This window comes from Pseudorca crassidens, chromosome 2 (genome assembly GCF_039906515.1).
Source record: "Pseudorca crassidens isolate mPseCra1 chromosome 2, mPseCra1.hap1, whole genome shotgun sequence".
NCBI classification, from domain to species: domain Eukaryota; kingdom Metazoa; phylum Chordata; class Mammalia; order Artiodactyla; family Delphinidae; genus Pseudorca; species Pseudorca crassidens.
The window spans coordinates 107,732,462-107,755,758 of NC_090297.1; the positions used below are offsets into that span (position 1 = coordinate 107,732,462).

At 38.0% G+C, this 23,297-nt stretch overlaps 1 long non-coding RNA gene across 8 annotated transcripts in view; it reads right to left on the reverse strand.

The window, feature by feature from the left end:
* LOC137219285 (uncharacterized) overlaps positions 1–22,932 on the reverse strand; it is a 41,314-nt gene extending 18,382 nt beyond the window's left edge. For 3 of the 8 annotated variants that reach the window (XR_010941055.1, XR_010941054.1, XR_010941057.1), the window contains exons 1-3: positions 22,795–22,932; positions 22,231–22,267; positions 20,052–20,207 (exon numbers count right to left, since the gene is read on the reverse strand). This is a non-coding gene — a long non-coding RNA (uncharacterized lncRNA). Of the gene's footprint in view, positions 1–2,851; positions 4,022–13,182; positions 13,246–20,051; positions 20,208–22,230; positions 22,268–22,794 lie in introns of those variants that run through there. The other 5 variants (XR_010941056.1, XR_010941060.1, XR_010941061.1 and 2 more) reach the window with 4 other exon arrangements.
* Positions 22,933–23,297: the final 365 nt, after the last annotated feature.

Genomic DNA, 23,297 nt, shown 5'->3' on the forward strand with positions numbered 1-23,297 from the left:
CATGGCTGAACAAATGATGACACATCTCACTATCGTCAAGTAGGTATTTTAAATGAAATAGATGAACATTTTTAATGCTTGTGATATAATTTTAAGGAAAAAACCAAAATAAACAATTCTATTTCATGATCACAAGTCTTTTTAATGTTTTTAAAAGACTTAGAAGGAAATATACAGAAATAGTTGTCTTTAGAATTATGGATTCATGTTTTTCTTTTTTTATATTTTCAAAATTTTCAAAGGGTCCTTTTCATAATGGAACAAAACAAATTAAGCTTAACTTTAAAACATACTGTCTCTATAATGTGTAAATAATGCCAGTGTGACTGCTAGGATGAATATGAAGTTGTTTTTGAAATAACTAGTTATTTCATTTTAACTCAGAAGCCATGATGAACTCTCTCTCCTTCTGCATTTCTGGAACCATGAATTTAGTACTTTGGGAGTTTAGCACTTTAGGACTATAGTTTAAAATTTAACTAAATCTCTATACTAATATTACTTTCCCACTCGATTTCAAGCTTAATGAGAGCCAAGATCATATGGTTTTTACATAGTGAACCTACCACCCACTCCCCAGCTCTTCTGCATATAATCAGAACTTCATGATGATGACTGTTTCTCTAATTGGTAAAGAGCTAGTAAGTAGAGTTCAGCTAGCAAAATGATCAAATATAATTGAGACCAGTTACTATAATTGACAGGTAGTTACTAAAAATGCAGTATATTAATACTACTCTCGCCATATTAGGCAGACAAATAAGTGCCAGATGAACCTCAATTCAGAATGTGAACAAATAACCTCTTGGCCATTAAAACCAATCCATTTGAGACCTACTTAGTGGTTCTAGAGGACTTCACATTACCCCTGTATTTCTACAGGCCTGCCCTGGTCCTGGTCCATTTCTCAGAGTTTTAGAAACTCTCATTGGCCATCATCCCTGGCACTGCTCCCACAACCTCCAAAATCATAAAATTTTTACCTTTACCTGTGAGTCACCCAACGAATTGCATGACTTTGGACAACTTATGTGCTTTCAAGGTTTACATTCCCTCTTCTATAACTTAGAGCTACACTGTTCAGTTAAAGTAGCTATTAGCTACATGTGGCTATCAAGCACTTGAAATGTGCCTCCTGCAAACTCAGATATGCTGTAAGTGTAAAATACATATCACATTTTATAGACTTGGTATGAAAATATAATGTAAAATATCTTAACCATCTTTATATTGATTATATGTTTAAATGATAATATTTTGTTAATTAGGTTAAATAAAATATATTATTTAAATTAATTTCACCAATTTTTAAAAAACTTTTTAAACGTGGCTACTAGAAAATTTTAAAGTAAATAACGTGACTCAGGGGCTTCCCTGGTGGCACAGTGGTTAAGAATCCGTCCGCCAATGCAGGGGACACGGGTTCAAGCCCTGGTCTCAGAAGAACCCACATACCGCGGGGCAACTAAGCCTGTGCACCACAACTACTGAGCCTGTGCTCTAGAGCCTGCGAGCCACAACTACTGAGCCCGTGTGCTACAACTACTGAAGCCTGTGCGCTTAGAGCCCATGCCCTGCAACAAGAGAAGCCACTGCAATGAGAAATCCTTGCACCACAATGAAGAGTAGCACCCGCTCTCCTCAACTAGAGAAAGCCCGCACACAGCAATGAAGACCCAACGTAGCCAAAACTAAATTAATTAATTCATTTTTAAAAAATTGGCTCACGTTATATTCCTATTATATGGCTTACCCTGAGGGACTACAGGACTTCAAAGACCCCTCCTCCTGGATTTAAACAGTCTTCCAGGGAATTCCCTGGCGGTCCAGTGGTTAGGACTCCACGCTTTCACTGCGGAGGGCACAAGTTCAATCCTTGGTGGGGGAACTAAGATCCTCAAGCCACATGACTTGGCAAAAAATATATATATATATTCTTCCAAAATTTGTTTGGCTTCAAATCTCTGTTTTACCACTTAGTAGCTTTATAACCCTAGGCAGTTATTTAAACTCTCTGTGTTTAGTTTCCTCATTGGTAAAAATGGAGATGATGATAATGATAGTACCTAGCTCCTAGAGCTCTTATCAGTATATGGATTAAATGACTGTACACATGTAATGCACTTAGAACTGTGCCTAGCACTTACAGACTAGTGTTAGCTATTTTCATCATCATTATTATTCACCAAGGAGAGCAAAGTCACAAACTATGCCCTTACTGTTTAAAATACCTAGATGAAAACAGGAAATATCTTGTATAATTCCAAATATAGTGTTGCTTAATATTAAGGGATGTATTATAAATATCCAGGTAGTTCAATGAATTTCAAGCTTTAATTCAGATGGATTATGTTCTATATATCCATTCATTCAACTACTAAGTATTCCTTGGACATCTACTATGTGCTAGGCATTTTTACAAGTATAAACAAAACTAGACAAAAACTGCTGTCTTCATTGGGTTTACATTCTAGTAGAGGGCAGTAAAGCCAATGACCAATAAAGTCAATCTGAACTACTTGGGTTTTTTTAAGATCACATATTCTTGGATATTTAAAAGAGGCCTTAAGGGACTTCCCTGGTGGCGCAGTGGTTAAGAATCAGCCTGCCAATGCAGGGGACACGGGTTCGAGCCGTGGTCCGGGAAGGTCCCACGTGCCACGGAGAAACTAGGCCCGTGCACCACAACTACTGAGCCCGCAAGCCACAACTACTGAGGCTCGCTCGCCTAGAGCCCGTGCTCTGCAGCAGGAGAAGCCACCGCAGTGAGGAGCCCACACACTGCAGCGAGGAGTGGTCCCCACTTGCCGCAACTAGAGAAAGCCCGCCCGCAGCAATGAAGACCCATCGCAGACAAAAATAAATAAAATAAATAAATTTATTTTTTTTAAAAGGCCTTAAAAGTAAGCTCAAAAATTATAAAAATTTTCCTAGTTTTTTCCCCATTCCCAGCACCCTTTCAAAAGAATGATAAACCTAATTAGTATTCTGTACCACTGCACCAATTAGTACCTACCCAGAGCTAAGGGGAAAGAAGCTACAACAAAGATGTGTTTAAGCTCATTACTTAAACCAAATGAAAGCGTAAGATTCAGAGAATTCTTTTCATATCTGTTTCAGAGTTTGAGAAAATATACAATCTGATGCAACAGATTATAGGATTTTGCACTTTTAAACTTAGATTTAATTGATGAGAGCAAAATATAAATAGCTGCCACCTAGCAATTCCATCCTATGTGTATACACTAGAGCAGAAAGCAGCAACCTTTTTCTATAATGGGTCAGAAGGTAAATATTTCAGTCTTTGCAGGCCATCTAATCTCTGTTGCAACTACTCACTGGGCCTGAAAACAGCCATAGACAATATATAAACAAATGAGCATGGCTGTTCCAATAAAATTTTATTTATGGACACTGAAACTTGAATTTTCATGTGTCATAAAATATCAGTGTTTCTTTTTAAACTTTTAAAAGCCATTCAATAATGTAAAAACCATTCTTACCTTCTGGATCATACAAACACAGGTGGAAAGCCCTATGGACCAGGCCATAGTTTGCTGACTCCTGCCTTAGAGAACTCTCACACATGCACAAAAACAGCTACATATGAGAACATACATAACATCATTATGTGGATTAGCAAATAATTGGAAATAACCTAAATAACTATAATAGGAGGATGATAAATAATATTGGTATAACTGGAGATACTTGTATCAACATGGATAAATCTTATGAACATAACGTTGAAAGGGAAACACAAATTACAGTTTAGTTACATGCCATTTATAGAAAGTTTTTAAATATGCAAAAACTATATATTACTGTGCATATTTAGCATATATAATAAAACTATGAAGAAACAGATGGGATTGTTTAACATCAAAGTCATTTACCTGGGCACCTGAGCATGATGGCAGGGTGAGAGACAGGAAGAGAAGGATGCAATTGGAGAAGGGTGCACAGAAGGTTTCAATTGGACTGGTTCATAAATGTCCATTCTTTATACTGTGTTGTACACCTTGAATGTTTAATAATAAATAAAAAGGAATGTGTAGGTTTAATGTGAGTTTAGCAAATGGTTTGTCCTGTTTAGGGGAGGGAGGTTCAATTTTTATTAAAAGACCTAAAATCTTAGGCTTCAGCCTGGATGTCTCACACTGAAAAGAGAAAATATTGTTTCATTCTTAAAAAGTGGACTGATCCTTAGGAAAAAAACAGAAAATGGTATTGCATTCTTCCATAGTTAACTAATGTAAATAACTTCAAACAAACTGGTTATTATTTACCTGTTTTGAAGATTCAAAGAGCTGATTCAGACTCTACCTCATTTAATGGGTTCAATCAGCTCTGCCTTTCTGCTGTTAGTCCCCCTGTCCCAGACACATCCTCCACAGCATTACAATGATCCACATGCCCTAGGAATAGCGACTTTCCATCACCTTCTTTGACAGAGCAAATAGAAGTGTAGGTGGCAATGATAGTGTTTCTGTGTGTGAAAAACGTAGCGTGAATTTCCCCCTTTCTCTGGCAAAAGTTCACAGGGCATCATTTATAAAAAGAAGAAAAAAAATGCTTGCTCTGCTTTTACTGATTTCAGAAAGAGTAGTCATTAAAACTGCCTTTTGGCCTAGAATTACTTAAACAGTTCTTTAAGGGTCTCCTAAAGTCAGTTATCTTCAAGTAACCTAAATCACGAGCTCCTCTTTAACTTCAAAGAAAGACCCCCAAAGTAAAGTAATATCAGTCACAACTGTTGGGCAGGTACTGCCCTCTAGTGCTTACACTTTTAGAATAAAATTTTTAAATACTGACATATCAAAGTCTGTCAAAAATTAGATAGCGTCCTCTTGACCAAAGATTTTTCAACTTCATACTATTGACATTTGAGGCCAATAAGTCTTTGCTGTGGGGGCAGCCCTGTCCAATGTTGGATGTTGAACAGCATCCCCAGCCTCTCTACCCACTAGATGCAGTAGCACCCCTACCTCATTTGTGGCAAACAAAAATGTCTCCAGGCATTGTTAAATGTCCCTTGGGGAGCAAAATCGTCCCTGGTTGAGAACTGCTAAAGGCTGTCCAAAACATTCATATTAGTCCTGAAAGTTATAAACAAAAAAAGTCTCTCTAGATTCATTCATTTGAGTGAAATAAAAGAAACTTTCATTTCTGCATGAAAAACAAAAATATAGAGAATTAAGATTTTCAGTTCTTCTCCCCACCCCCAAAATCTTGGCTGGTGGGAAACTCTTTACTCCGTTATGTTCCAGCTTCACTTCTTAGATCTATTCACTTCCTTTCAAAGTGCTTAGAAAATAAAGCTTGCACTTCTAGCTGAATATAGGGAACATGATTGGGAAAGGGTGGGGGGAGGTATGAGTGTCTGTACTGTGTTCTAGAAAAATTTAGAGGGTCAGGCAACAGAGAATCTGTACTGGTCGTAAACATAATATGAAAATTCTTATAAAATACCAGAGGATGTTTCAAATCTGGACTTAGGAAGTTTAATTAGGAGGGTTTATTCAGATCTGCTATGAATGACTTTTTCCTCATGTAAGTGCTTTATGTGTGTAAGTCCTGATTCTATGAATTTTAAAGCCTACAAATGACTGAGGACTAGATATTTTAAAAATAAAACGTAGTTTGGACTGACATTGAATGAAACTTCCTCCCCTCATCAAATTTCTCACTGGCCCAATTGGTTTTACTGGAGAAATAAACAAGAAATAAGAATCAATAAACAATTTTAATTCACTTATATAATTAAAAACATATCATTTTTATTAACACATTCAGATCTAATATTTTATTTATTGCTTAGTGAAATTGAAAGCATTAAAGCTCTACAATTGTCAAGCTCTTATTAGCAGAACCTTGGAATGGAAATCTATTTTAGCTGCACAGAGCAGTTTGTGATCACTCCTGACCTCTTAGAGGCTGTTGCTTTGCTGAACGTTCATATTGGTTTCATTCTATCCTCTCTAATTAAATTCAGTTAGAAAGTCTTCTAGTCATATAATAAAGCCAGGGACAAAGAGGTTTTAGGCTCTGATCTTTTAAAGGACAACCAAATGATTCAGAATGCATATTGTTTAAATACAATGTACATAGAAAAGTTAAAAACAACAACATAGAAAAGCTACATGACATGGATCAAAATAAAAAGCTAAAGGAAGGGATTTCCCTGCTGGCACAGTGGTTAAGAATCTGCCTGCCAATGCAGGGGATATGGGTTCGAGCCCTGGTCCGGGAAGACCCCACATGCCGTGGAGCAACTAAGCCCGTGCACCAAACTACTGAGCCCGCGTGCCACAACTACTGAAGCCTGCATACCTAGAGCCGGTGCTCTGCAACAAGAGAAGCCACCGCAATTAGAAGCCTGTGGGCAGAATAATCGCCCCACCTCTCCTCCGAAGTCCATGTCCTAATCCCCAGAACCTGTGAATATGCGACCTTACATGGCAAAAGGGATTTTGCTGGTATGATTACATTAACAATTTTGAGATGGGAAGCATACCCTAGATTATCTGGCTGAGCCAAATGCAATCACAGGGTCCTTATAAGTGAAAGAGGGAGACAGGAAAGTCAGAGGAGATAGAATGATGGAAGTGGAGGTCTCAGTGATGCAATAGCTGGCTTTGAAGACGAAGAGGCTACGTGCTGAGGAATGTGGGCCATGTCTAGAAGCTGGAAAAGGCAAGGAATGACTTCCCCACTAGAGCCTCCAGAAGGAACACAGCTCTGCCGACACCTTGATTTTATTCCCATAATACCCATTTCAGGCTTCTGACCTCCAGAACTATACAAAAAGTAATTTGTATTATTTAAAGTGACTAAGTTTGTGGTAATTTGTTGTAGCAGCACTAAGAAACTAATACAGGAACATTTCATTTCTCTTTTAGTACTTTTAATATCCTGTTAATTCAGAATTTCAGCATTTGAGTAATTACCTCTCATATTATTACCATGTTCATAATTTTTAAAGGTACAGGGGCTCTCTTTCTCTGGTTGCTAATAACTATCACATTTTACTAAAACATACTTGCTATTCACCTTTAATAACATGAATCTCAAGATTAAAACCTGGAGGCTAGTACACATACAATGAGGAGAATCTGCTCTAGCACTGCAAGACAAATTTAGTGGACATGAAACACGCATTTAAATATGTGGCAATAGCTACCTATCGAATCTCAAGAGACAAAAAAAAGTCCAGTAGCCCAACTACACTGGCTGTTAAACAAGTTGAAATTTGATTCATAAAATAGAATCTGACTTCAAAAGACAAAAATGGCAAAGTTAACAATGCTACTTTGATGTGACCCTTTAGCAGAAAGCTGACCTTTGTAGCAGTTGTTATAAACAAGTTAAGTCATTGTAGGAGAGAACTGAGCTTGATATATTATGAAAAATAGGCCTATCCCTTTCATGTAGGTAGAGAGAACTGGCTGAAATTTTATTCTCATCTCATTTCACTAGTATTTTAACAGTGAAAGCTGTCACTGTGGAGGCTCATCACACAGCACCTGTGGTGCCTCATTTTGATATAGTAATTCCCAATAATCCTTTTGATGGCAAGCATCCACAAACTCTTCCTTTTCATGGAGAAGTATTATTCAGACACTCTTTAAGGAATTATAATTACAATCTTTAAGGGTTACAATACCTTCAAATAACTAAACAATGGCATATACTCCCACTTTGCCAACCCACTGACAAATTTGGAAAAGATACAATTCCAAACAACGTTCATTACTGCTTATGATTTTGACTCTTGAAACTTTATGAAGAAAACTCTGTATACAGATTATTTTCTCATCTTTTCCAAAGTACTTATGAAAAACAAGAATTTTTAATCCAGATGCTGTTTCCTAAATTGGCCAAAAGGTACATTCCTTGATTTGAAATGGAAGAAATTATTTTAGCTTAGCACTTGTTTAAGAAAGTAAGCTTCAGAAATTCTCTTGCTTCATCTCCTCCTGTCAGGTTTCAATATCATCTGGTGATTTAAACTTTTAAAATAGTGTCTACAGAGTAAATTAATTCATTACAGAACATCTTCTTTATTTTCACCTGGCATCACTTTGGGCATCAAGGTGTCCTTTGTACTAAGCAGTTTAATCTGAATTGGCAATATATGGATTACATATATATATAGTAATTTGGAGATTTTACTGTATTTCTCTTATGGAATGCTTTATACAATTTTTTTTTCTCCTTCTGTGATATGGTAAAATGCCTCTAGAGAACTTTATGGTTTATGTAACATAAAATTACATAAAAGTGCAACAAGTAAAGTATGAGTTTAAGGAAAAATATTTCAAGTAAACTCTAGCTATTTTTAACCTATACTTGAAATTTTTCCCTTCTTGCACTTCTGTAATGAGGCAACTGATAACTAAGGAATTCTAAAAATCTAAACAAGCATTATAAACAAGGCACTGCTGCAAAAGGTGGAAGATGCAAAGACAATTCCTGCCCTCCAGGAGTTTTCATTTTGGTGGGGACCAGAAGAATGATGATAAGAGACTAACAGCCACATCATGTGGGACCTCTAGACAAGCAATCCAAGGATATGTTAGAGAAAGACTGAATCCAGAGGGATCCATAAAAGAAACTGCCCTGACAATGGATAGGATCTTAGTGAATAGAGATGGGGGACATTCCAAGCAAAGGGGAAAGTGTGACCAAAACCAGAGAGATACGGTATACTGTTTTCCAAGGGGTGCTGTAACAAAGTACCACAAATTAAGCGGCTTGACATAACAAAAATCTATTCTCCCATAGTTCTGAACGATAAATATAAAAAATCAAGGTGTTATCAAGGCCATGCTCTCTCTAAAGGCTTTAGAGGAGAATTTTCCTTGCCTCTTCCTAGCGTCTCATGGTTGCCTGAAATCCTTGGTGCTCCCTGGCTTATAGACACATCAGTCCAATCTCTGCCTCCATCATCACATTCTCCTGTGTGTGTCTCTCTTCACATGACTGTCTTCCATGTGTGTCTGTGTCTCTTCTCCTATTCTTACAAGCATACCAATCATATGGGATTAGGGCCCACCCTAATCCAGGATGACCTCGTCTTAACTACATCTACAAAGATTACATCTACAGAGACTCTATTACCGAATAAGATCACATTCACAGGTACTGGGGGTTAGGACTTGGACATGTGTTTTGGGGGGACACAATTCAACCCACAACATATGGTAATGAGAAGTTCAATGTGGCTAGAAAGTAGACTACATCTTGGGGAAGAATGAAAATAACACAGGAAAGAGTTGTAGAAGACCTTGATGAATAAGCAATGGGTTGTGCCACAGAATTGTTTTTTCGTAAATTTATTTATTTTTTTTATTTTTTAGTTTTTTGGCCACGCCGTGCAGCTTGCAGGATCTTAGTTTGCCAACCAGGGATTGAACCCAGGCCCCGGCAATGAAAGCCCAGTATCTTAACCACTGGACCACCAGGGAATTCCCCCGCAGAATATTTTTAGGTAAAAGAGCATTACTAATGAAACTATCCATTTGGGAAAATTAAGTTGTCATTATTATGTAAAACTCATGTGAGAAAAAGACACAATAACATGCAGAGAGTTACTTTAGGAATAGAACATGTTTGTGATGCCTCAAATAAAATGGTCTCATAAGGTTTATAAAGAATAGGACATACAAGAGAGACTGGTTATAGGAGATAAGAAATGAGGTAAGACAGAATTTGAGGACTCGGAGAATAGTGGTACGATTATTATCATTAGTATGTTAGTTGTATTGCATTTTAACACCAGTTCTCTGACACTAACTGGGTGTCCTACAATTCGACTCTGACACTATCTACTGAGAGTTAGTGCAAACCCCACAAGTTAAGGGCAAAGTCCTTCACAAGATTGCCCCCATTTCAGACACCAGCCACCTGCACATCTGCTGACTACAAATTCTCAGGTTTCTTACAACCCCTCAGGTTTGATAATTTGCCAGAACAACTCACTGAATTCACTGAAAGCACTGTAGTTACAATTAAAAGTTTATTATAAAAAATACCATTCAGGAATAGCTAAATGGAAGAGAAACATAGGACAAGGTCTGGGGTGGGGGACGGAAGGAGGGGGACACATGCCTTCTCCTTATGCAATCCAGTGCATCACCATCCTGGCACATTAATGTGTCTATGAATCAGGAAGCTCCACGGAGCCTCAGATCCAGAATATTTATTGGGGTTTCACTGCATAGGTATGATTGACTAAATCACTGGCCACGTGACTGAATCCAATTTCCAGTCCCTCTCCCCTCCCAGGAGGTTGGGAGTGGGGGTTAGGGGAGTGGGGTTGAAAGTTCCAATCCTTTAATCATGTGCTAGGTCTTTCTGGTATGGCCAGTCCCTCACTTGAAACTATCTAAGGCCCCACCAAGAGTCATTTCATTAGCATAAATTCAGGTATGGTAGAAAGGGGCTTGTAATGAATAACAAAAGATACTCAGGAAATTCCAAGTTTTTGAAGCTTGTGCCAGGAACTGGCAACAAAGACTAGATATATTCTTTATTATATTACATGCATATTAATAACAAATATTTATTAAGGACTTGATCTGCAACAGGTACATTTAACTCTCACAAAGCCTTATTATTATCATCTCCATTTTACAAATGAGGAAATTAAGTCTCAGGGATCATATGAGCCCCAACTTCATAACACTAGTAAATGGTAAAGATTCGAAGTCAGTTCAGTTTACTCCAGAGCCCATGCTGGTAACCACAATGCATACTTCCTTACTGTGTACCCTTGGGCAAATCACTTTACCTCTCCAGACTATCTAGTAAAATGAAGAGGCTATGATTACCAATGCTCCTTTCAACTCCAGTGTTTCCCTTTTTCATTTAAATTATTTCAAAACACCATAATATCCTACTTATGAGTAAAGAATAATTTACTATTACTCTGTTGTTGGACATTTAGGCTGCTTCCAGTTTTTCCTTAATATAATTAACCCTGCAGTGAACAGCCCAGTGCACTCACTATCTGCTTTACAGATTATTTCCTTAGAATAAATTATTAGAAATAATCCTATCTAAATATATTTCAGTAATAAGGATTTTTTTTTAATTTTGTTAATCTAATGAGAATTTTAAATTATCATTTTAATATACCTGCTTTTAAAAAGCAATATTATGCTATAATAGGAATTTAGGGAAAAAATAACACATTTTTTTTTAACTTGATTTCTTTAAAAATTTTTATCACTAATTTTTTAATATCAGGTCTACGTCTTCTTATCTTCATAAAATTACATTTGTCAATGATAATAACAATTCATAAGAAGAGAAGATAACACATTATATTACACCTGATTACTTTTAAATTGTAACATCTTATTCACAGATGTATCCCTAGGGCTTAGAAAACCTCCATAAGGTTTTCTTTTCCCTAAAAAACCTCCATAAGGAATTTAAATGGGAATTGTATTGAATTTTTAAGTTGATTTAAGATGGTGTGAAATCTTCAAAATGTTTAGGGTTTCCATCCAAAACTTAGCATGCCTCTCCTTTCATTCAGTGGTGAAAAACTAAGGGTGTTTCTATTAAAGGGTGTTTCCAATATTTTTTCTCTCTGGTAATAATTTGATAGTTTGGATTATATAGGTCAAACACATTCCTCAATAAAAGCATGCCTATGAATTTTATTTGTTGATATAGTGAATGAGATATTTTTCATTACATTTTCTACCTAATTATTGCCAGAATAGTAGAGTGATTTTTTTTTCCTGAACTACTTTATTAATTCAAATGTTCAGTTTAACATAAAAATTCTATCATCTATTTCCCCCAAGGATTTAAACCACTTATTTATTTACTATCTTATTGCATGAGTCAGAAATTTCAAAACAATTTTAAATTATAGTGAGAGACTAAATATAAAAATGGATAATGGCCAGACCATATAGAAAATAGAAACCTGACCCACCAGCTGCACCCACCTGCCCAGGAAACCAACCCCTTATCTACAATAAACAACCCAGGAAGCCAGCCTGCTATGTCAGACTTGCAGGAAGCCAGGCTGCTATCTATAGTGACAATCCAAGTAGCTAAACAATAACTTCTCTAACAAATGGCTCAAAATGGCCAGGACTTCATTAATAACTGACAGCTTCCCTAATTTTGGTCCCCACTTCCAATGTGGAACCAACCATAGAAAGCCAAATATGCACCCCTAACCAATCACATAGGATGCCCCATTTCTAGTTAGCCTGCCTACAAGTTTCTCCACGCCAGCAGCCTCCAACCAGCGCACACCTGAAGCCTTCCCTTTTTCCACTATGAAGCTTTCCCATTTCTGCACCTGATTTTGAGTCATTGACAAAACTCAGGTAACAGAGGCTGATTCCTTTGCTATAGCAAGCTCAGAATAAATAGCCTTTGCTTTTCTCATTTGGTTGGTCTTCATTTATTTGCACAGGCAATAGCGGGCTTCCTTAATTTTGCTCCTCATCTTAATGGAAACATCCTTAATTTTTTTTGCCATTAAGAATAATACTGTTATTTTAAGAATGGATAAACAACCAGGCCCTATTGCATAGCACAGGGAAATATATTCAATTTCCTGTGATAAACCGTAATGGAAAAGAATATAAAAAAGAACGTATGTATATGTATAACTGAATCACTTCGCTCTACAGCAGAAATTAACACACCATTGTAAATCAACTATACTTCAATTAAAAAAAGAAAGAAAGAAAGAAGAAAACTGTTATTTTGAAAAATATTTTTATCATGTTGAGGTATCCTTCTATTCCATTCCTAATAAGTACTTAAAATAGAATGTTTACTTTTTATCAGATATCTTTTCAGCATCTGAAAAGATCTTGGATTTTTCATTTTCTATGTTTTAAGATTAGATTTCTTATTATTAAGCCATCCTCAAATTTCTGAGATAAGCATTTCTCAGTTGTGATTAATTATTCTTTCAATATATTTTAGTATTTATTTGCTTGTCTTTTTATTTAAGATTCGCAGTCTATATTTATAGGCAAGACTCATTTTTAGTATTCAGTACTAATCTTACTAGTTTTATTTTCCAATGGATAATTTTATTTTCAGACTGAGAGGGCATCTTTTAGGTACTTAAAAAAGATGAACCAGAATGTTAGCAGCCACCTATAATTATAAAGGAATAATAAACAAATGCCTCACCTTCAAAAGTATAACAACATGGGGCTTCCCTGGAAGTCCAGTGGTTAAGACTCCAGGCTTCCACTGCTCGGGGAGTGGTTTTGATGCCACAGGCCAAGCGGCACGGCCCAAAAAAAAAAAGAGTATAACAACAATTCAAATGTATTCAAAAGTGAGGTGAAAATAAACCTACTTGCAAATATCCGCTTTAATTAAATAGAAAACCATTATTTTAAGCATTGTCTTTATTGGAAAATTCTCTACTGTAGAGAACCATAGTACTCAAGCTAGAGAGAAAAGTCTATTGATATTACAGACAAAACTTAAGACTTCTCAGAAATAAGAATAGTAAATACATAAAATAATGCTTTCTTTTAACGTTAACCTGTTCCTGTATTAAATGAGAGTATATGTTTTGCATATCAAATTAATATATGTTTGGGCTCCCCTGGTGGCACAGTGGTTAAGAATCCGCCTGCCAATTCAGGGGACACGGGTGCAAGCCCTGGTCCCGGAAGATCCCACGTGCCGCAGAGCAGCTAAGCCTGTGCGCCACAACTACTGAGCCTGTACTCTGGACCCCGTGAGCCACAACTACTGAAGCCCGCGTGCCTAGAGCCCGTGCTCCGCAACAAGAGAAGCCACCGCAATGAGAAGCCCGTGCACCGCAACGAAGAGTAGCCCCCGCTCGCTACAACTAGAGAAAGCCCGTACACAGCAACGGGACCCAACACAGCCAAAAATAAATAAATAAAATAAATTAATTTTTTAAAAAATTAATATATGCTTAAAATCTGACTTCATGAAGTTTACTATCCTGCTGTTAATGATATTAATATTTTTAAATAATTAGACATAAGTAAAATATAACCATAAAAATTTAATATCTGCTAAAAAGGAGATATCAAAAATCACTGGCAAAGGGATAGATGATTCAATAATAAATAGTGCTGGAAAAACTAACAATTTGGGAGCATGGAGAGACAAAAAAGAGTGTCCAAAGAATGGGCCCAGGGGCTCCCCCAGGGTTGCCTGACAATGAGCTGGCTGGTATCTGGAGGTGCCTGATCTCACCTTCCTCCAAAGTCTCCAAGTGCTGGACAGCTAGTGTTTCCAGCAGCTCCCGAAAGAGCTGGCACCCAAGCTCAGGCTATTTGACACCCAAATTCAGCTCCACTCTCAGCCCACTCCCATGTTTGACCACAGCACACCTGGTGCACTCAAGCAAGTACACCACTCTCCTGGAGAGTGAGTGCATGGCCCCTTGCATCCTCCTGAACCTTCTATTTATGAATTCCTGCTTGAACCAAATAATACTTGGTGTTGATTGCCTGAGCCCTTTGCTTGAGGAAATGGGTTTAAACCCTGACCTCACATTATGCACCAAGACTAATTCTGTAAGGTAAACAAAATAAAGTCAGTAAAATAAAGTTAACAACAACAACAACAAAGGTTAATAAAAATAAATCAAGACAATGAAAAGCTAGAATAAAGTAGAATTAAATGATTTTCAAATCTCTGGAGGGTGAGACAAATTTCTAGGTTTCATAAGAAGAAGATAAATCACAAATAAAAACACTAATTGATTTACTACTTACTACATAAATATTTTAAACATTCATATAACAACAAAAAGACAAAGAGAAGAAATATTTCATCTAATATGACAAAAGGTTAAAATCCCTATTACATAAAAAATTAATACAATTGATTTTTTTAAATCAAATCATTGAAGCCTAATTGATAAAGGTTATAAACAATCTACAAAGGACCATGCAACCAGTAACCAAAAAAATGCAAATGAAAGCAACAACAAGGTACCATTTTAACCTACTTTTCCTCCTACTTTTCTGACAGCTCCTTCTTAGGCTCTTTTGCTCTTCATCTCCCCAACCTCTGTATGTTGAAGTGCTCTAGGAATTCAATAGTATTTAGACTCATTACCTAATGACCTCAACCAGTCTCATGGCTTTACATAGCACCTATTTATCACTGATTCCCAAAATTTATATCTCCAATTCAGACTGGAATATCCAGCTGCCTACTTGCCATCTCCACTTGAATTTTTAACAACAGACTCAAACTTAATGCAAATATATCTCATTCTGTACTACTGATAATGCCCCTCTCTCCCAAACCAGATTCTCCTGCAGTCTTCTCCTTCTCAGTTGATGGCAACTCCATTCTTCCTGTTGCTCAGGCCACAAATCTTGGTACCATCTTGACTCCTCTCTCTCATATGCCACATCTCAGCAGTCAGCAATTTCTGTCAGCTCCACCTCCAAAATACACCCAGAATTCAATTCACTTCCCCCACCCCCACCAGGATCCAAGCCACCATCATCTTTCACCTGGATTATTGCAATAACCTCTTAACTGGTGTGCTGGCTTCTGTCCTTGCCCCTCTTCCTCTGTTCTCAGGAGAGTAGCCATAGTGAACCTGTTAAAACCTAAGGCAGATGCTCTCACTCCTTTGCTCAACTCTCCAATAGTTGCCCATTCCCATTCAAAGTAAAATCCAAAGACTTTACAAGCCCTACATGATCTATTCCCTTCTTACCCTACCTCATCCCTTATCGCCATGACTCCATCTAATATTGCTATCCCTCTTGCTTACCTTCTTCTAGCCATGTGACTTTGGTGTCCCTCTAACCACACAAGCCATGCTCCTAGCACAGAGCCTTTGCATTTGCTATTCTTTATCTGGAGTGCTCTTACCAAGATATCAAATCGCTCACTTTCTAATTTCCTTTGGGTCTTTACTAAAAATTTGCCTTTATTTTCCTCCTCCCCTTTCCTTCATTTCCTGGCAATTCAGTCTTAAAGGTATTCAGTGGGGGCAGAACAAGGTACACTGGCCCATAGTGGTGTGTCAGAGCCAAGCAGGACCAACAGGGCACCCATGCAGAGGGGTGGCCTGGCATATGGGGTGTCAGACCTGAGCAGGGTGAAGACATGCTTACATGGAGTGGTGGAGCCCATATTGAGCCCATACTCAGTCAGAAGGGCATCGAGGCAGGGGAAAGGGTGGCAGCGGAAGAAGAGATTATTTATACAAAGAGGGTTTGATCAAATAAGTAAATACATTGAGGATAAAGACAGCTAATTTCCCACTAATACAGTATAGAGGTACAAAGATGGAAAGGGATAAAACTAGAATGAAAACTGAAGTGTTGGATTGAAATTGAAGTGAACTCATGGTTTTCAATACAGTTATAGTATAAATATAGTATAAATAATAAACATAGTATAAATAAATATATGTATATATTGTTTATATATATGTATATGTATACATACAAAAATATTCTCGGTCCACTGAAAGTACCTGGAAGGAGCAAAATGCCAATAGCAATGAGCATACCTAGCGCACAGAGTGTGGCTTCAAGATAGCATTCTCAAGGGCTCCTTGGAGAAATGCCTGATTCCAGGGTTGGGGCAGGAAAGTACAAGATAAGCCTGGAACATCTTGGTATGCCAGAAAGCAAGGACATGTTCAAAGAATGATCGGGACATGATGAAAAGACACAGAAGCTTAGCTTGAAATGTTCCAACGGGAAAATGTGAAAATAGTTTTACCACCAAAATAATGATACTAGCTCACTGATTAAAACAGGAAACTATGAGCTCATATAGACATAGACAAATAAACTGAAAATTTGATGAGAAATGTCATCAAGTATCTCCCCACAAAACACTTAATTACAAAGAGAAGACGACTAACTTTAAAGTGGCGAAGTTTGGAAGACACCATTTAAATCAAGTGATCAAAGTAAACAGTATCAGTAATGGGCCAAATAGAAATTATGTGCCATCTGATAAGATACAACAAGAATACAGCATTGCTTCTGTGATATTCCTGCCAAAAATGTATAACCTTAAGTCTAATCATAAGGAAACAGCAGACAACCTAAATTAAGGGCTATTCTACAAAATAAGTGGCCTGAAATTTTCAACAGTGTCAAAGTCATAAAAGTTGAAGAAACACTGAGAAACTGTTTCAAACTGAAGGAGACTAAAGAGACAAGATAACTAAATGTAACAAGTCATAACGGAGAACTGGATCTTTTTGCTATGAAGGGCATTATTGAGACAACTGACAAAATTTGATGGGGGGGTAGGGATGAGGATAAGACAGTAATAATGTATCAGGGTTAATATCCTTATTTTGATGGTTACATTTTGGTTAAGTAAAAAAACGTCTTGGGCTTCCCTGGTGACACAGTGGTTGAGAGTCCACCTGCCGATGCAGGGGACACGGGTTCGTGCCCCGGTCCGGGAAGATCCCATATGCTGCAGAGTGGCTGGGCCCGTGAGCCATGGCCACTGAGCCTACGCGTCCGGAAGCTGTGCTCTGCAATGGGAGAGGCCATAACAGGGAGAGGCCCGCGTACCGCAAAAAAAAAACAAAACAAAAAAAGTCTTTGTTTATAGGAAAGACACCCTGAAATATTTGGGGAAGGTGGAACATTATATAGGTAAGTCACTGACTTTCAAATGGTTCAGGAAAAAAAAGGTTTTGCTACTATGCTTGCAAGTTTTCTGTAGGTTTGTGATTTAAATTTAAAACATTTTTTAGAATTTTGTCACTTATTCAAATGAAACCTTTACTAGCCACTCTAAAATGCTCACCCCAATGACACTTCACGTTCTCCTTCCTGCTTTAGTTTTCCCCTTTAGCACACATATTTCATTTATTTATCTAGTTGACTGTTTCACCCAGGAGGATCTATGAGGGCAGGAATTTTTGTCTGTTTTATTCACTGCTGTGTCATGAGTGCTTAGAACATTGCTGGAACACAGCAAGTGCTCAATAAATAATGAAAAAATAAATGGATAAGCCTGTTAAATAAATGTTTGAAGAAAGATATAACCATTACAAGGATGGGTGAAATAAAACTGTTACTCTCATCATCAATGATAGTTTGTTAAAAATCCTTTTGGAATTGAAAGTCATAAAAATATTAATATCCTTTAACCTATAAATTCCACTTCTGGGAATTTATTCTAAGGAACTATCCTAAAATATGGGGAAGTAATCACAATGTCAAGGTGTTCACTAGAGTGAAAAACAATAATAAAGGAGAGAGAGAGATAAATATTCAAAAAGCATTGGATAAAGTATGCCATACCCACAGATTAAAATTCTATTTCAAATCCCGCCATCCTCTGAGCCACCTCTCGCAGTCAGCGCGTCCCAGCGCATTCCCTCCGTGCCCCTCCATCTGTACCCACATTTACACCTCCACACACACCCGAAGCCACAAAGTATACTCTGCGCGCTCCAACTGCACTCTGTTTTTACCTTCCTGGGAAACCCCACACTCCACCCACCTGGACCAGGCCCTGGCCCTCGCCCCAGCCTGCAGCCGTCCCCTATGCTGTTGAAAAGAGAACATTTCCGGATGGAGGGGCTTGGGTAAATGGGCCAGTTTCCCCATCGCAGGGTGCTGGCAGTTGGGCTGGGTCCGAGAGACCGGTGCCCTGAGTCTGTTCTTCAGGGGAGAGGCTCCAGGTACAGACAGCGATGGTCTCCTGAGATGAATTCTAGACACCTCACTACTGCTGGGAGGAACAACCGGCCCCAACGATGTGCGTTCGGGTTGCTTTGGCCTTGGACCTTGGGGCCCCATGGTTCCTGGCCAGGGGCTCACGTCACTGCCCCAGAAGAGACTTGCGCCCCTTGCGTGTTCAGTTCACTCCCCCGTTCTGGCCTCCGGCTGTCCTGCCCCTGCACAGCATCGGAGCCAGAGCCCTGTCCCGGACACCTGGCCACAGGCCCTGAGCCAAGGCGGCGCTGCACTGTGACTCTGAGTAGGAGGGAAGGCACTGAGGAGGACTGGGGTTTGCTTAATAGGTGGGATGAGCCACACTCCTCACGGAGGAGTCTGGGACAAGGGGCCTCCAACACTGGGGCACCCAGGTGTAAAAGAAAAAACAATTAATTAATATATTAATTTAAAATAAGGCTATAGGTATAAAGTTTCAATTATGCAAGATGAAAAAGTTCTACAGACCTGCTGTACAACATTGTGTTTATAGTTAACAATGTAGTTAAATTTTAGTTAAAATTTTGTTAAGAGGGTAGATCTCATGTTGGTTTTTTATCACAATAAGAAAAAGGCTATAAAATATATATAACTACATGTAAAGGATGTTTTAAAAAATCTATCATGCCAATCTGTGTATGAGTACAGATATGGAATTAATAAACACATTAAAAAATTCTATTTCATTTGAAATTCCATTTGTTTTGAAATTTCATTTCATTTGAAATTCTGAAAATGCGGGAAACTGCTTTTTTTAATGTATTATTACATGAAGGGAAAAAACAAACAGAATATAGATTTATAGTCTATTAGTCCAACTAAATAAAAATATGCACTTTAATAAGCAATTATTGTATTGGGGCAAATTTTGTTCTTCTCTATTTTCCAAATTGTTGGTAATATGGTTGTAATTTACATTCTTAAAATACATCTATAATAAATTTATATTTACTTTTAGAAAACACATCATGGATGAAATTAGCTAGATATAGAAAGTATTAACCCCATGAAAGAATAACTGTTTGGCTGAAGAGATTAGGAACATACAAACCAAATATTGACTAGTCTGCATTCAAATATGACTAAATATAAAAGAGGTAAAAAAAATTTAAACCTGTTTGAATAAAATGTTAATAGAAAAAAGTGATTTACATAAACTCAAAAGAAGAATTTGGCAGTATCAGTGTATTACTGCTGATGCAAGACATGTTAAATGCAACAAACTCTAAAACCACCAAAAAGGTACACTCTACTGGATCAGGGTAGGTTCATCATGCTTGTCAGGCCAATAAAGTATCCTTCAAGACTATCCAGCACCCCCCGTTCTGATTCCATGCTCACCAGAGAGTCTTCTGATTATTATCTTGGCCTCCCGGTTAACTTCTTCTAGGAAAGGCATATCCTAGACCTTCACATAGCCACATGAGTACTTGAAATAGGGCTAATCTGAATTGACATGTGCTGTAGGTATAAAATCCACCCCTGATTTTGAAGACTCTGTATGAAAAAACAAATAAATAAACTACCTCAGTAATAATTTTCTTGATTACCTGTTGAAATTATAACATTTTGGATAAGTTGGGTTAAATAAAATATGCTGTTAAAATTAATTTTACCTGTTTCTTTTTATTTTTTTAATATGGCTAAAAAGAAAATTTTAAATTACTTTTGGGGCTCACATTTGTGGATATTATTATATTCCTATTGAACAAGAACACTGAACAAGAATACTGCAGTTGGGACTTCCCTGGCAGTCCAGTGGTTAAGACGTCACCTTCCAATGCAGGGGGTGTGGATTCAATCCCTGGTTGGGGAGCTAAATCCCACATGCCTTGCGGCCAAAAAAACAAAACATAAAACAGAAGCAATACGGTAACAAATTCAATAAAGACTTTAAAAATGGTCCACATCAAAAAAATCTAAAAAAAAATAAAAGAACACCACAGTCAATGTAATTATACCATCTCCCTATAAAGCAATAAATTGACCCTCTGGTTTAGACATTAGCCTCTTGTGAGTTTTCATGGCACAAGCCTGTCCCTCACAGGCTGATCAACTTTGCGTTGACAAAATTAAGCCATGCTAAATGGAAGATGAGACCTTCACTGAAGTGAGCAAGTCAAGGTTCTGGCATCCTCTGAGCTTCCTGGGCACAAGCTGTCAGCTCAGTCATTTCTCTACCTTCCATCATTTTCTCTCTCAGTTCATAATCTTGTGTTTAGACTGTGTTTTTCAAAGGATAGGGTTGTGTATTATTTATCTTTGTTTTCCTAGCACTTAGGTGCTTTAAACAAAGATATTAAAAAGTTTGTTAAATGAACATTTTTCTACATCCTTTGCCTTTGATCATAGCTACAGGCCTCCTTGCCTTGAAATACTGTGCATAACCTCCTCACTTCTTCATCCGTTAACTGCCACTTATAAAGATTGAACACATAAAAACCTGAAAGTGAACTTATACAGTCACGTGAGCTAAAAACAATAATATCTAATGTGGAGTGAAAGCTTCATAAGCACCACAGCACACTATATTATCAAGGACAGAGCCTTAGAGACAGACTACAGAATTGATATTTCATCATTATGCAATGACCTACATTATATGACCTCTTATTTGTCCCTGAACTCCAACAGCAACCTGAGGCTAATATAAAACAGTGGTGGAAGGGAAAACAGATGACACAAAAAGAAAAGGAGGTTTATTATGGGATCAGTGTAATGATTTGGCTTCATAACATAGACCAGATGGCAATAGCCCCTTTCTCAGCAGGTGGCTTCTCAATGTCCTATGGGTTGTAAAAAACAAATTCACTATCAACCTCCTCTGCTAATAATTATTTCTGAGTACTGTGGCAGTATCAAAACCATGGTGAAAACACACACAATCCCTCAACACAAGGAGAACTAAATAAATAAACTTCTAAATATTTACTTCTGACAAAAGGAAAATCCTCTTCTGAGAAATGCTGTTACCTAACAGATCTTGGCTTCTAAAAAGCCAGGTATGTTCTCATCTTTTATTTTAAATGAAGAAGATGGCCTTTGTTTTACCCAATTTTTTGGCTGTTTTGCAAAAGCCATTGAAAATGCCTGAGAAAGGATTTGCATCAGTTTTACTGAGGTTTAATATTTATAGTTGCTAATTCTGTAAAATCATGAATGCTTTTTCTTTTTTTTTTCTTCACCACGCGGCTTGTGGGCTCCTAATTCCCCCACCTGGGATGGAACCCGTGCCCTCTGCAATGAAAGGGTGGTGTCCCAACCAGTGGACTGCCAGGGAATTCCCCATCCTTTAATATTTTTATAAAAATTGTGTATACAAGAATTCGTTTGCCTTCATTTTCCATACCTCCAAAGAAACCTTTCTGGTGTACAAGACAAACTGAATCAAATAGTCTCTGAAAGGTGACTTACCGATTCCAATAAAAAGTATAATTTGATGACAATTTCTCTTCAATAGTTTGAGACACTTCTAACAAACTACAATTCAGTTGCCTTAACTAAAAGCCTGCAAACTGACCTTTACAAAATTTTCCCAGTAGAAGCGTTCTTTCATTCTAGGAGAGAGAAAAGATCGTACGTATGTTACAGCTCTTTATCATTTTACATATGGGCTGAGCGTCATCTTTTAGTGACTTCCCTCCAGATAGTTGGTTGCTCTAATATTTTCCAGAATTGATTCGTCCTTAGGTACCGACTTGACTGAACTATTAAGGCTCACATCAATCCAGAAATTCTGGCTTTAAGATAGGGAAAATGGGAATAGGAACCGCAGAGCTGGCTAACTCCTAGGGACAAGAAGCAAAGTTCACCACCAAACGAAGGTCACTCAAGTGCAAACTTGAAGCAGAAAGGCACAAGGAGAGGGAGAAACAAAGTGGCCTCAGCTCGAATCGCATTTAGAGATCTAGAAAACAGACATAACACATCTCAGTTTATAGTCGTTAAATCGGATGATATTCGTGAATGTGGGACTAAGAATCATGCAATATTTGAAAAGTAGAAAGGAAACAGAAGCTCTGTAAACCGTTAAGCGAGGGCTGTAAAACGTGAGTAAAGAAAAGGAAGGTCGTAAGGACCCCACCTTCCGGGAGAGTTCCAGTCCGCGTTAGCTGGCGGACTCAGGAAGAGGAGGAAGAAGAGGAGGGAACACTTCAGCGGGACCTTTGGCGCCCAGGCTCCCGGCGCGACTTGGAGCAACTCGCTGACGCATGCGCAACTCCCTGACCTAAAGACGAGGGGGCGCCCCGGCCCTCGTTTATCTAGAGGCGGGGAGGGCGGGGCGAAAACACGTGACCGGGTTGCGGCATTTCTGGCCCAATCCGAGGCGTCTCGGAAAGCGCCCTTGCAGAGCAATTCGGGTGGCCCCTGTTCGTCCGTAATTTCCTGGCTATTTGACTCCGCTCTTGAATCTAAGAATTTAGTTTGTCAGAACTTTCTTCCGTGTGTTCCGTGAATGAAATTAGTGGCACACTCTAAAGTGACTGGCGCTTTTTATTTATTTTTCTCTATAACTAGAGTGTATTTCTGTAATTTCAAGTCCTGTTGCTCTCTCCCCAGCACGCTCAGGTCCTCTTCCTACTGCGT